The following is a 13,511-nucleotide window of genomic DNA, read 5'->3' on the forward strand; positions in this document are numbered from 1 at the left end:
AAATAAATAAATCAGGTCTGTAGAGATGGCTCAGAGGACAAAGTGCTCAGGTCCACTGCAAACATGAGGACCTGAGTTTGGCTCTAAACTATTCCCATAGTTGTTGGAGGAAGGGAGAGTGTTGTGATGGCCTGCCTATGATCCCAATGCTAGCTCAGAAAATAGCTTTGCCTTGAAAGTAACTAAGAATTTAGTAAGGAAGAATGTGTAAAACCAGCTTTCCCACACCAATATTACAACTACAGCTGTTAAGGAATGATAGAAGACATTTGGGCAGAGGCAAACACCACTGCATCTGAGAGTCAGAGCAACCACCAAGAATATGAAGATTAAGCAGAGCCCAACTGAGCCACAAAGGACTGTGCATTATGATAAAACAGCCAGTTATAGGGTAGACAGATGTTTCTCACCTCATAGTCAGCATTGGTTAATTTGCTGTGTATATAGTAATAGGAAGGAAGGGTTGCAGAGCAGAAGAACTGAAGTCTAGGAGGCCAAGGAATAGTTGCTGCAATATCAACACAAGAGGAGATGGAAAACTGAGCTAGACCTGAACTAGGTAGGAGGACGTAACTATAGTGCCCAGGTCAAATGTCATCTGTTTCCACACAAACTTCTCAGAACCTGGCGAGGCTCACTCACAAATATATTGTCCATAATCCCCTTCATCTTACAGTGTTCTGACAGCGACCATGTAGCTAACAAGGCTGGGGAGGTTATCAACCTTCGTAATGCTTCCACCCTTTCTTTCTTTCTTTCTTTCTTTCTTTATTTATTTATTTATTTATTTATTTATCTCTCTGGTTTTTTTTCGAGACAGGGTTTCTATGTATAGCCCTACTTCCACCCTTTAATACAATTCCTCATTGTGGTGGTTTGAATATTCTTGACCCAGGGCACAGCACTATTAGGAGGTATGGCCTTGTTGGAGTAGGTGTGGCTTATTGGAGGAAGTGTGTCACTGTAGGGGTGGGCTTTGAGACTTTCTTCCTGACTGCACGGTGGACAGTTTTCTCCTCTTTGCCTTTGAAACAAGGTGTAGGAGTCTCAGCTCCTCCAGCATCATCCTTGCCTAAATACCACCATGCATCCTGCATGATGATAATGGACTGAACCTCTGAAACTATAAGCCAACCCCAATTAAATGTTGTCCTTTATAAGAGTTGCCTTGATCATGGTTTCTCTTCACAGCAATAAAACACTAACTAAGACATTCATGTTGTGGTAGCTCCCAACCATACAAGTATTTTGTTGCTACTTCATAAGTACTTTCATTACCTTTGGGATTCACAATATAAATACCTGATGTGCAGGATATCTGATATGTGATCTCCAAAGGGGCAATGATACACAGGTTAGGAGCCACTGCCATGGAGGAAAAGGTGCTAATCTTTTGTTTCAATAAGGTAGTGAAACTAGAGAGAAAGAAAAGAAAAATAACTTACTGTGCAATCCATTACATTTGCTAATGGATGCATATGGTGGGAGGAAAAGAGAGGCACAGTATCAGAGATCCTCAGCTTTGCTAGTATCTAGATCTATTGTTCCATTAGCAACTTATTCAGAAAACAATGAAAAGGATCTAGTTTAGGACAGACATACGCTGAGTTTGACTATCAACATGTTTGTTGGCTTTGAAGAGTCTTCGGAGTTTTCAAGAATAATCATTTGCATGGGAGAGGGAAGAAGAGAGGAGTGGAAAGAGGGAGTCAGAGGGAGTCAGAGGGAGTCAGAAAAAGTCAGAGAGAGGGAGGGAGGGGAGGAGGGGGCCAAAATTAAATCATTGAGAACAATTTTTAAAAGCACAGAACCTAATTACAATGCTTTAGAAGTCTCTCACACTTTTTCCCTTATGCAGACTATAATCTGTGACTTCCTACAAAAATTCCAGTATCTGTGTATAACCCAAAAAACAAACTAGTCTTCCTTTTTGCTCCTCTGGGTCCTTCTAAAGTAAGTGTTGTATTCTACCTAGTGGTTTTCATTTCAATGAGGGCATCATGAGGGCAACACAAAATATGGCATGGTCATTTTTCCACCCCACACAGAGTAAGTGTTGAAAAATTATTTCTGATTAAGTTGAATGAATTGAGAGATGCCAGCTCTGTTGCAGATGGCTCTCAGCAAGAAAAGAAACTCAACATGGTTACATCTGAAAGACAGTTTATGAAGATCAGACCAGTAAATCATTTAGAAGAACTTATTTCTTGAAGAAGGCCTTGCAATGACCATGCACCTACCATGATTTCAATGCAGAGTCTAAGACTAAAGAGGTGTTTTGTGGGGTCCCCAGCTAACAAGAGCTGTTGTTCCTGAGCTTAAGCATGGATTCCTTCTTACTCAGTCATCTTTACATAAGATTTACAGAATGAGGCTTCATCACTGTATTAAAGAATAGGCACTGTTCCAGTTAAACAAAAGTGCTATTTAAGATCAAAGTAGGTTTCTAAGTTAGCCACTGTTTGTATTTAAGGGGAGAAAAGTTTCTAAAACAATGTCTGCTGTAGAGAAAATACCTTATATCTGTATGGATGTGGCACCTGTCAATAATAAATCTGATGGCTGATAGCTTAGGCAGAAAATAGGAGGTGGAACATTCTGTAGCCAGAAAGGATGGAATAGTGCCAAGCAGGAGATTCATCCTGGAATATTCGACAAGTTCAGACACATGGTGCTTGAGCACAGGTAACGAGCCATGTGGCAGAATGTAAATTAGAATAAATGGGTTATTTTAAGTTATGAGCTAGTCGGCAAAGGGCCTACATATATCGTCAAGGTATTTGTAAATATGTTTTGACTTTGAGTCTTACTTCTGGGAGCATGGAGTTGGGAGGAAGAACCAGACCTACTGGCTAGTGGGATGGTTCCGTGGGTAAAGACTATGTCACTGAGACTGATTGTCTGAGTTTAATCTCTGGTACCCACATGAGAGACACAGAAAAATAACCCTTATGAGGTGTTCTCTGATCTTCACACATGCATATGCACACACACACACACACACACACACAGAGAGAGAGAGAGAGAGAGAGAGAGAGAGAGAGAGAGAGAGAGAGAGAATATAATCTCCAAAACTAGCCCAGTTAGTCATCTAGAATAACTTTACGAATACCTTGTTCTTTGTGGCATGTGGTAACCAGGATGGAAGTTGGCTTACAGGATACCCAGGCCCCCTTACCTTGGACATGGAGTTAAAGCCTAGTGCATATGTAATCCAGAATAATGAGGCTCAAAATTAGATATATGATGGATTTTCCTAGTAGATGTTTTACTAATAGAGATATGGGAAGGCTCTCAACTTTGTGTACAGTCCCATGAGAATACCTACATGTGGAAATACACAGGACCACAGACAGAAAAGCCAAGTGCCTACAGTCACTATACCATGGGAATAACAAATCTGAAAGGTCCTTTCCCTCCAGGTTTCTTGTTAAATGAAGTAGTCTTTCTTTAAAAATCATTAACAGGTACCCAGCTTGCTTCCAGAAGCTGCCACAGTCAAAAGCTTCTGTTTCTTTGTTGTAAAAAGGCAACACAAGGTCAGGAGAGCTCTTGTGCCCACTGACTATACTTTGCCATTTTTACTGTGAGGACAATTCACTGATGGCACAGGGCCATCTTTCAACAATGTGTTCTGCGAATTTAATAGTGTGTTCTGTAATTATGCACAGGATCATACTGGGGCTGGCATTGCAGCCATTTTGTGGGTTATTTTTGTCCTTAGAATCACTTAGAACCTCTCTTTCTAGACACAGTCCAGATCCTGTTGCCATCTGGTGACACAACACCTTTAATACTGTGCCCTGCTGTGACACAAAAGAATAGCCACAGGGCAAGTAAACAGGAGCAGTCAAACTTCATTTTCATTTAACTAATTCTCATTTTTATGCTAATATAGAGGTGAAGCTTGAACTGGAAATTCCTTCCCACAGTATGTAGCCATTTTCCCTAGAAATATGTGCCTTGTCAAAGACACAAAGTAGGTTTTCTGTTGTTGCTGTTATTGTAGGTTTTTTGTTTTTGTCTTTTAATTCAAAGGAACAAGTTGGCTTTGAAGTACTAACAGAATAAGTTGTAGAAAGATGACATGTGTCTAACATCTATACTTCATAATTGAATAAATCATCTTGAATGATTCTACAGCCATAAACTTGTCCTAATTCTGAGATCTAAAAATATTTAGATAAAATGTTTGACAATTAGGGCACAGGCAGTCTTCTCTAAAACCATGAAAAGTTGACTAAAATTGCCTACATATTGACTCATAGTACAAATTTCTCAATGGGTATCCAAGAATTAATTATTGGCTATATCCAGTTATAACAGAAATCATGAATATACATGAACATGTAGAAAATTTTAAATGTAACTTTCAGATGACACAAACTAATAAAATTCTATCATTGAATTAAGAGGTTCTAAATGATTAAACAATATGAACATTTCATGACACTTCTGGCTGATCAATTCTTTTTATTGAAGGTTGCTCTCCTATTCTATTCTTTGTCTATGGGGTTTTTGTTTTTTCAGTTGGGAATTTGGTAGTTTGAATGAGAATGGCTCACATAGCCTCTAGTTAGAGGAAGTGTTTGAGAACAATTAGGAGGTGACTTTCTTGAAGTCACTTCCTCTAACTAGAGGCTATGTGAGCCATTCTCACTCATTTGTGATCATGGAGAAAATGGGAACTGCAAACTCACATCAACAGAAGAGTAGGTTTTTTTTTTCTCTCTCATAACAACTACCACCAAATGCATGCAAATATAGAAAAGTATATTATGCAAAAACAACAACAACAACAACAACAAAAAGGTTCCATTTGGCTTCATACTGAGAAACTTCATGCAGGAGAATTAACCTTTAAAGAGGAAAACAACCAATGAGACTAATTACAGATTCATAAAGAAATTTAAAATTTTTCTATTCCCTTAAAGGCAAGGGATATCATGGTCTGTATGCTTTGAGAGAAAGACTATTATTCTCCATATGAAGGACCTAGAGGAAATATGATTAGCACATACTATATTAATTAAAATATAAATTATTTAATGGTAGATGTTGTAGAAGTGTATTTTTGGATAAAATAAAATAATAACTAATATGACCCAAACAGGATTGTTTGAAAATTTTTAACCATTATTCAAAGTTTCAAAAATACGCATTTCTTTAGGATCAGGATCAATTTCATAGAGAATCTGTGACAGAAACTCACTTGGAATGCAGATTTTTTTTTTGTAGGAAACCGTCAGCCTTCAATGCTCTTCTGTGCTCTTTGCTTCCTAATTTTTAAACAGCTTAATTTTTAAAGAAACCTTTAGGTTCTAATTCATTACACAATCAAGTTCATTACAGAAATCCTCTGAAGATGCTTCTGGTAGAAATAGCCATGGGAGAGCTTGGCATTGTCTCTGTTATTGTGTAGAAAGTTGAGAACACATGTGGTCATAAGTGAAACAGTAAATCTCCTTTATGTTTTTCATTCTCGGTTCTATTTACACAGTGGGCAACTGGTTAAGTATCTCTCAGGGGTCTTTAAAATAAAAGTAGAAGCTTTATTATCCCATTTCCCACTGTTCTAACAAAAAAAAAAAAGTATCTTGAAGTCTCCTAAGTATTTAATAGAGTGAAGTTCTGAAAAAGACCAAATTACAACCAGAAAGCAGCAGTAGAAACACAGTACTAGATGGAGTTGATTGAAAGTCTGCTGAGCAGTGCTACAGATGAGATTTATAGCTAGAAGAAGAGATAGCAGCGTGGACAGAACAGTGCTTTGCTGATCCATTTAGGCAACAGGTACTAATTAAAGGATATGGTCTTGAGCTACTAATCTGCTATAAGAAAATTGAGGAAAAGGGTATGAAATTTTAGCTATCTCAGTACATGTTTCTGATGGGCCCAGAATCAAAACATTCTATCACTTTAAGTAAGTAGTATCCTTGTTATCAGGTGGAAAGCCTCCAGGTACAGGGAATCTGCTGCTGAACTGAAGGAAGATAAAATATTGTAAATTGTGAGTTGTTTGGGAGCCCATGGCCCTGGCCTGGGACTGAGAACAAAGCAGAACAGCCCCCAGGCATACCAGGGCATGGCTGTTGTTAAGGCATTCCTAAGAACATCTTGACTGTAAAGATAAAAAGGTATGCAAGGACCAGCAGGGCTATATTATCTGAGTCAACACCACGTGGCCAGAACCTCCCCTCTGTCTATTGCACCTTGGCGCCCGGTAGAGTCATACATCAACTGGCTGCTTTGTGAACAAAGATAAGCCCCCCAGCCCACAGGAACAAAGTCCTGATGCCCTATAATCTTTCTGTTAATGTTTGAATAAGCCAATAGTGTGTCCCTATGCTGAGTTCCACACCCCTAAGCCCCTTACCCCATAAAAACCCCTAGCTTTCGAGCCTCGTGGCCGACATCCGTTATCTCCTGTGTGGGATGCACGCATTGTCGGTCCAGAGTTCCGTAATTAAACGCCCTCATGTAATTACATCAAGAGATGGTCCTTCGTGATTTTTTGGGTGCACGCCGAACCGGGAATTGGGGGGTTTCCCCACTAGATCTAACCGAATGCCTGCCAAGATGGCAAGGAAGAATCCTGTGTTAGGGGAAGACCCAGGCTAGAAGGCTGGTCTCTGCTTTTCATGTGCAAAGTGTAGATCTGGAGCACAGAAGACAAAGATTTCCAAAAGGGGAAGGAAGACTTCACATGAGTAGCATCAATGCTTGGTCAGGCCACATGTGTAGCAGAGAGCTGGTTGACAACAGAGACAGAAGACAGCACAATTACACTAGTGCCTGCCTCACAGAAATCTTGTGGAGGTTCCTTGAACTAATCCCCCAGAACTAATAAGAGAATTTAGCTTTTCTAGTCACTGAAGACAGAACAGTTTGATGACTTTTAGACAGAAAGATGTAGGTCAAACTTGAAATGGAAGACAAGAACATCATCCAAATAATATAAGGTGAGCACCAAGTACGGTGATAATCCTCTAGCTGCCACCACTGCCTGGCTGATATTGAAGCTCAGCTAAGGTCTGCCTTGCAAACAAAACTTCTCAAGACAACAGACTGAAGTCAAGACTGGAGAGTTTTCCAAGATCAAAATGAGAAAAATTAAATAAAGTAACTTTCCATTTTAATAAAATACTAGTTCAAAATCATGAAAAAGGTCTCCATACTCATACATATATTAAGAATCTGTTAAAGTAAGACTCAGTGTTACATATGAAATGCCATATGCTATATATATGTGGTTGATGATATGCAGGCTCTATCTGGGAGATTAATTGCTGTTGAGAGCATTTTAACTGCCCAGTCTTATTGGGAGAGTTGAATATTGGATTTAAAGATTGATATTTTTTCTCTATTTAGTCAGCCATGTGATGTGAACTGCTGTATGTAACACTATCATTTAACATAATACTGGTTAATAATCATATTGTCCACTGTCTAATTTAGGATGCTTTCCATGTGGAAAATATATTTTGCCTTTGAAACAAATTAATTTGCTAACAGGCAATATAGAAAGCAAAATAAATTAAAAATGAGAATTCTGGAATGGCTAAGGGTCTTGTGTTTCTAACAGTGGGAATACAAACTGAATCAATGAAGCTATTGAGTGTGTCAATACAATAAAGTATGATGCCATATGATTTTTATTCCTGCGCATAATCCATGAAGTCCTGGAATCTATTCTAAACCCTGGGAGCGGAACTAGAATATTCTTAGAGAAAAGAATTTCTCCTTTAATGGATGAGATGAAAACATGTATTTAAGCTGTTATTTTAATAACTGATTAGGTTGAGAAGGGGAAACAGGCATCTTAATAGGGGCTATTTGTTAATACCACCACAAAGATGAAATATACATTATGAGTCCTAAGGGAGGCAAGTTCCCCTGTCACATCTTCAAAGTATCAAGACATGCTCAGCACGGAGCACAGTATTGTACATTAGCCTGGTGTGTGTGAGACATGGCAGCCGTTGCAGACACAGCCAGTGCACACTAGCTGAATAGCCATTACATAAAGACCACATCACCACCAAGCCTCATATCATAAGTATATTACAGTCGCCTCGGTTTTCCCAAGCCATGCCTGACGTGTCATTTCTGAGGGGACAGATTGTAAAAATTAACTGAGACCAACAGGTAGATGGCCTGATGGTTGCTGATGTTATTTGCTCATTCTCTTTTTTTTTTTTTTTTATTAGATGATTGACCAAAGTAAATTAATTTGCCATTGATCATTGCCAAAGTGGCAGATTTTAACTTACTGAACACAATGTGAACCTTTAAAGGGGATTTATGGGTGGAGTCTGAAAGGCAAGTTTCTCCTTAAATTTCATGTTGTCCAAACACTTGCCCATTTGCCCTTAATTTATAGGATGCTTGTCCTGGAGAAGCAGATTTATTCAGTCCTTATCTGGTTTTGGCCACTGCAGAAGATTTAGCTTTGATACTTTCGGTTTAATAAATTTCAGTGATAGAATACTCCTCACTAAGTTGCTAGCTTGGAGTTCCAGTACCTCCAAGCCAATTAGGGCTCAGCTGATTTATAATTGGATGGGGTGGGGTGTAAAATGTGCAAGTACACAGATGAATTAAGAGAAATCTAACATATATTATTAATTAGAAATTCAGCCTATAATAAATATGTATATTTAACACGGCTCTCCAGAGATGTAAGTTAATTACAGACATCAAAAATAGTCCATGCCTTATAATAACACAGACATAATTTATTGCTTAAAATACTTTATCACAATCTGAACTTTATTAGAGCTATAATTGTGAAATTCCCATGTTGCTCAGATGACAGTTTTCCCCTCCCTGCTCCTTCCTACTTCTCTTCCATGTATTTAATTAGCTATGCATTGACCTAGTATTACTACAGGAACAGGACATGAAAAATGGAACAAGACTTAGGCTATTCTTTCAAGAAGATATAGTATGGAGTTATTAAATTTAGGAAGTAATATATGCATTAAGAGATATGCACTTAACTCATTTTATTTTCTACATTATTGTTTATAAGCTAATCAAATTATCAAATAATAAAGAAATACATTACTTATTTCATGTCCAATAGAATATAGAAACATATTACAATAGAAACAGTAACTGACCCAACTAAATAAAAATAAAAACACTGCTAAGAAAACAAATGACCTGAAAGTTTTGGTACAAAGCCAAAGTGAACAAATTGTACCAATGCACTTGAATAGGCTGGCATAACAGAATGCTCTAGGAGATTAATTTTCTATCGATTCTTTTCATGAAAAAATAATAATATATATTCTCAAAAATGAAAATCGATTTAAAACAATCATGATTTTGTATTTCTGGAAGGTACTCTAAGGTAAAAATGATGCATGGGAAATTGGCAAGCCTTACTTTATTAAATGTATTTTAATTGAATTAAAATATTTTAGCTCTTGTTCACTGATAATACTCTCTCCCATTTCCAAGGAGAATTGTACAATTCTAGGTTTTAAGGCAATGATAAAAGTATTTAGTTCAGGCTGCATGTATGGAGTATGTTTTCATTCAACATATTATGTGATGTCAGTGTTGTAAAGCAGCATTGAAATGGAGAGTGATATCCACAAGGGGAACACTTTTCTCAGGTCACAAATTTCTGGAAAAATAACTACAAATACACACAATGCATGCATGCATGCATGCACGTGCACGGGCACGGGCACACACACACACACACACACACACACACACACACACACACACAGAAAGAGAGAGAGAGAGACTGACTGACAGAGACACAGAGAATTTTCAATAGAAACAAACTTAATTTTAAACATATTTGCCTTCCTAACTTTCATTTTATTCCAGTCTTGCATCAAATCATGCAGTGTGTGTGTGTGTGTGTGTGTGTGTGTGTGTGTGTGTGTGTGTGTGTGTGTAAAATGGAAACCATCAAGTTTATAAAAGCACATTTGTTAAGTAAAACTTACAAACCACTTTGAGGGAGATTGTATGGCATGGAGAATAGAAAACTTTGAGTTAATATACTACAACCCACTTCACTTTATGAATCGATATACTCTGTGGTATATTTATGCTTTGCTTTTTACCCCTGAGAAAGTAAACGAGAAGATAAACCTAATGATTCTAGACAAAATTATATCTCCTTGCTCTATTCAAGTTTTAAGAAATATACTGATTAAAAGTATACAAAACATTTAGGAATTTGTACTTCATATATTTCTCTAGCACCTTTCACACACTTACTCTAACACTTTTAACTACAGGAACAGACTCTACACTTGCCACAAGTAAATGATAATGAGAAATGAGAAATGGCTGAAAGTAGGATGCACTTGCTCATTGCTTAGTTACATGTATTTAAATTCATTCCTGCAAATCAAAGTGTACAGACTCCTGAAAGAACTGCTTTCAAGAATGATATGGGTGAAAGAAATTCAGTGGCCAGATCACGAAACAGGAAGTAAGGACAAGAATGTCATTCCTTTCCAGTCACCACCTCCATCTTCAGGTCTTCTGTGCATCCTCATTGATATTTACGTGTAATGGGATTTAATGCATTCGTGCTTTTCCAACTTTCTACTTGCCCAAATCACTGAGGAGGAATGCAAGTTACAGGTAAGTATGACATCAAAAATTAGGTAGAACAGCAATCAAGAAGAGCTCTTAGAGCAGAACGGGAAAGCAGAGGATGCACGCCAGTGCTCTTCAATTTAACAAAAACCTGGGCTACCAGAAAAACCACTCTGTCCTTCAGATAGAAATACTGGGAATGTTGCATATTTGTGCTATGTACCTCACAAGCTAGTAATGAACCAAAAAATATGTCATAATATAAATACAACATCACACAAGACACCTTTCTTAGGGTAACAAATTCACAGGCAAACACTTTATTTGAACTAATGCGAATCCATGATTCTAATGTTGAAACTCTTCCAAGTAGCTTACCTCACTTTGTTTTTCAAACTTTCAGATATAACCACATTGGAAATGCTTGGTATCTTTCAGCGGTTTCCTTGTTTCTGATCAGTGTCATGGTATTTATTGTATTAGGTCTCCGTTAGATAGAAGGAACATAAAACTATTCTAAGATAGACTGAGCCCTGAGAACATTTATTAACCCAGTCTACCCACCAAGATTTGTTCACATTGACTTTTTGTATACACTTATCTGCAAAAGGAAAGGATTTTCATGACTGCTGCATACTAAGTTTTTAGTATAAAAGAGGCTCCTTTTATTTGTACAGCAAGACTAGTCATTTGTCGAAAAGTAGAAAAGTTCTAATCACTGAATTTTGAAATTAATACTTTGTCTCTGAAATTATGATTCTTTCACTAGATTGGGGCTCTTTGTTAGAAACATTTGCTCTTTTTACTCTCAGTGTCCACTATGTATTCTTTTTTTTAAGTGAAAATAAGATGAATGAGAGGACAGTGGTCCGCCCTGCAGGGAGCGCCATCTTGGCTCCAGGACTCCGCCAAACTTAGTCTGCACAGGTGAGAGTGAGGACCACAGAGGCAGACAGCTTCTGGGACAGGCAGGAGCCACAGAGCCGCTGAGGCAGCACCCTTTTGGGGCCACAGACATCCGGCACCCTCCCAGCAGGAAGACAGTGGTCTGCCCTGCACAGGAGCCCTCTGCCTCAGGAGCAGGGAGCACATCTTGGATCCAGGACTCCACTGAACTTAGGAACTTAGTCTGCACAGGTGAGAGTGTGCACCACAGAAGCTGACAGCTTCTGTGACCTGCCAAAGCAACACAACATCTGGGAAAGGTCCTGTTTTCGGCCTTCTTCTTCGGCCAGGAGTAGGTCCAAACACCAGATATCTGTACACCTTCCCTTTAAGAGGAAAGCTTGTCAGCAGAGAGTGCTCTAACCACTGAAACTCAGAGGAGAGAGCCTGTCTCCCAGGTCTGCTGACAGATGGTACTCAGAATCACCAGAAGAACAACCTCTGAACAGAGACAACTATAACAACTCCAGAGATTACCAGACGGAGAGAGGTAAACTTAAGAATCTTACTAACAGAGGAATGGATACAGAAATTATGGTACATTTACACAATGGAGTACTACTCAGCTATTAAAAAGAATGAATTTATGAAATTCCTAGCCAAATGGATGGACCTGGAGGGCATCATCTTGAGTGAGGTAACACAATCACAAAGGAACTCACACAATATGTATTCACTGATAAGTGGATATTAGCCCAAAACTTAGGATACCCAAGATATAAGATACAATTTGCTAAACGCATGAAACTCAAGAAGAATGAAGACCAAAATGTGGACACTGTGCCCCTTCTTAGAATTGGGAACAAAACACCCAGGGAAGGAGTTACAGAGACAAAGTTCGGAGCTGTGATGAAAGGATGGACCATCTAGATACTGCCGTATCCAGGGATCCATCCCATAATCAGCTTCTAAACGCTGACACCATTGCATACACTAGCAAGATTTTGCTGAAAGGACCCAAAGATAGCTGTCTCTTGTGAGACTATGCAGGGGCCTAGCAAACACAGGAGTGGATGCTCACAGAAAGCTATTGGATGGATCACAGGGCTCCCAATGGAGAAGCTAGAGAAAGTACCCAAGGAGCTAAAGGGATCTGCAACCCTATAGTTGGAACAACCTGATGAACTAACCAGTACCCCGGAGCTCTTGTCTCTAGCTGCATATGTATCGAAAGATGGCCTAGTTGGCCATCACTGGAAAGAGAGGCCCATTGGACTTGCAAACTTTATATGCCCCAATATAGGGGAATGCCAGGGCCAAAAGAATGGGAATGGGAGGGTAGGGAAGTGGGGGGCGGTATGGGGGACTTTTGGGATAGCATTGGAAATGTAATTGAGGAAAATATGTAATAAAAAAAAAACAGTGGGAAAAAAAAAAAGAATCTTACTAACAGAAACCAAGACCACTCACCATCATCAGAACCCAGCACTCCCACTTCGCCAAGTCCAGGGCACCCCAACACACCTGAAAAGCTAGACCTGGATTTAAAAGCATATCTCATGATGATGGTAGAGGACATCAAGAAGGACTTTAATAACTCACTTAAAGAACTACAGGAGAACATGGCTAAAGAGTTACAAGTCCTTAAAGAAAAACAGGAAAACACATCCAATCAGATGATGGAAATGAACAAAACCATACTAGACCTAAAAAGGGAAGTAGACACAATAAAGAAAACCCAAAATGAGGCAACACTGGAGATAGAAACCCTAGGAAAGAAATCTGGAACCATAGATACCAGCATCAGCAACAGAATACAAGAGATGGAAGAGAGAATCTCAGGCGCAGAAGATTCCATAGAGAACATCGGCACAACAATCAAGGAAAATGTAAAATGCAAAAAGACCCTAACTCAAAACATCCAAGAAATACAGGACACAATGAGAAGACCAAACCTACGGATAATAGGAGTGGATGAGAATGAAGATTTTCAACTCAAAGGACCAGCAAACATCTTCAACAAAATTATAGAAGAAAACTTCCCAAATCTA

General features: G+C 38.7%; 1 protein-coding gene across 1 annotated transcript in view; it reads right to left on the reverse strand.

Moving 5' to 3' along the window:
* Positions 1–13,511, reverse strand: part of Cntnap2 (contactin associated protein 2) — a 2,252,040-nt gene that overhangs the window by 1,090,843 nt on the left and 1,147,686 nt on the right. The window lies entirely within an intron of this gene.

The sequence above is a fragment of the Mus caroli genome, unplaced genomic scaffold, assembly GCF_978045245.1.
Source record: "Mus caroli unplaced genomic scaffold, Mus_caroli_1 scaffold_7, whole genome shotgun sequence".
NCBI classification, from domain to species: domain Eukaryota; kingdom Metazoa; phylum Chordata; class Mammalia; order Rodentia; family Muridae; genus Mus; species Mus caroli.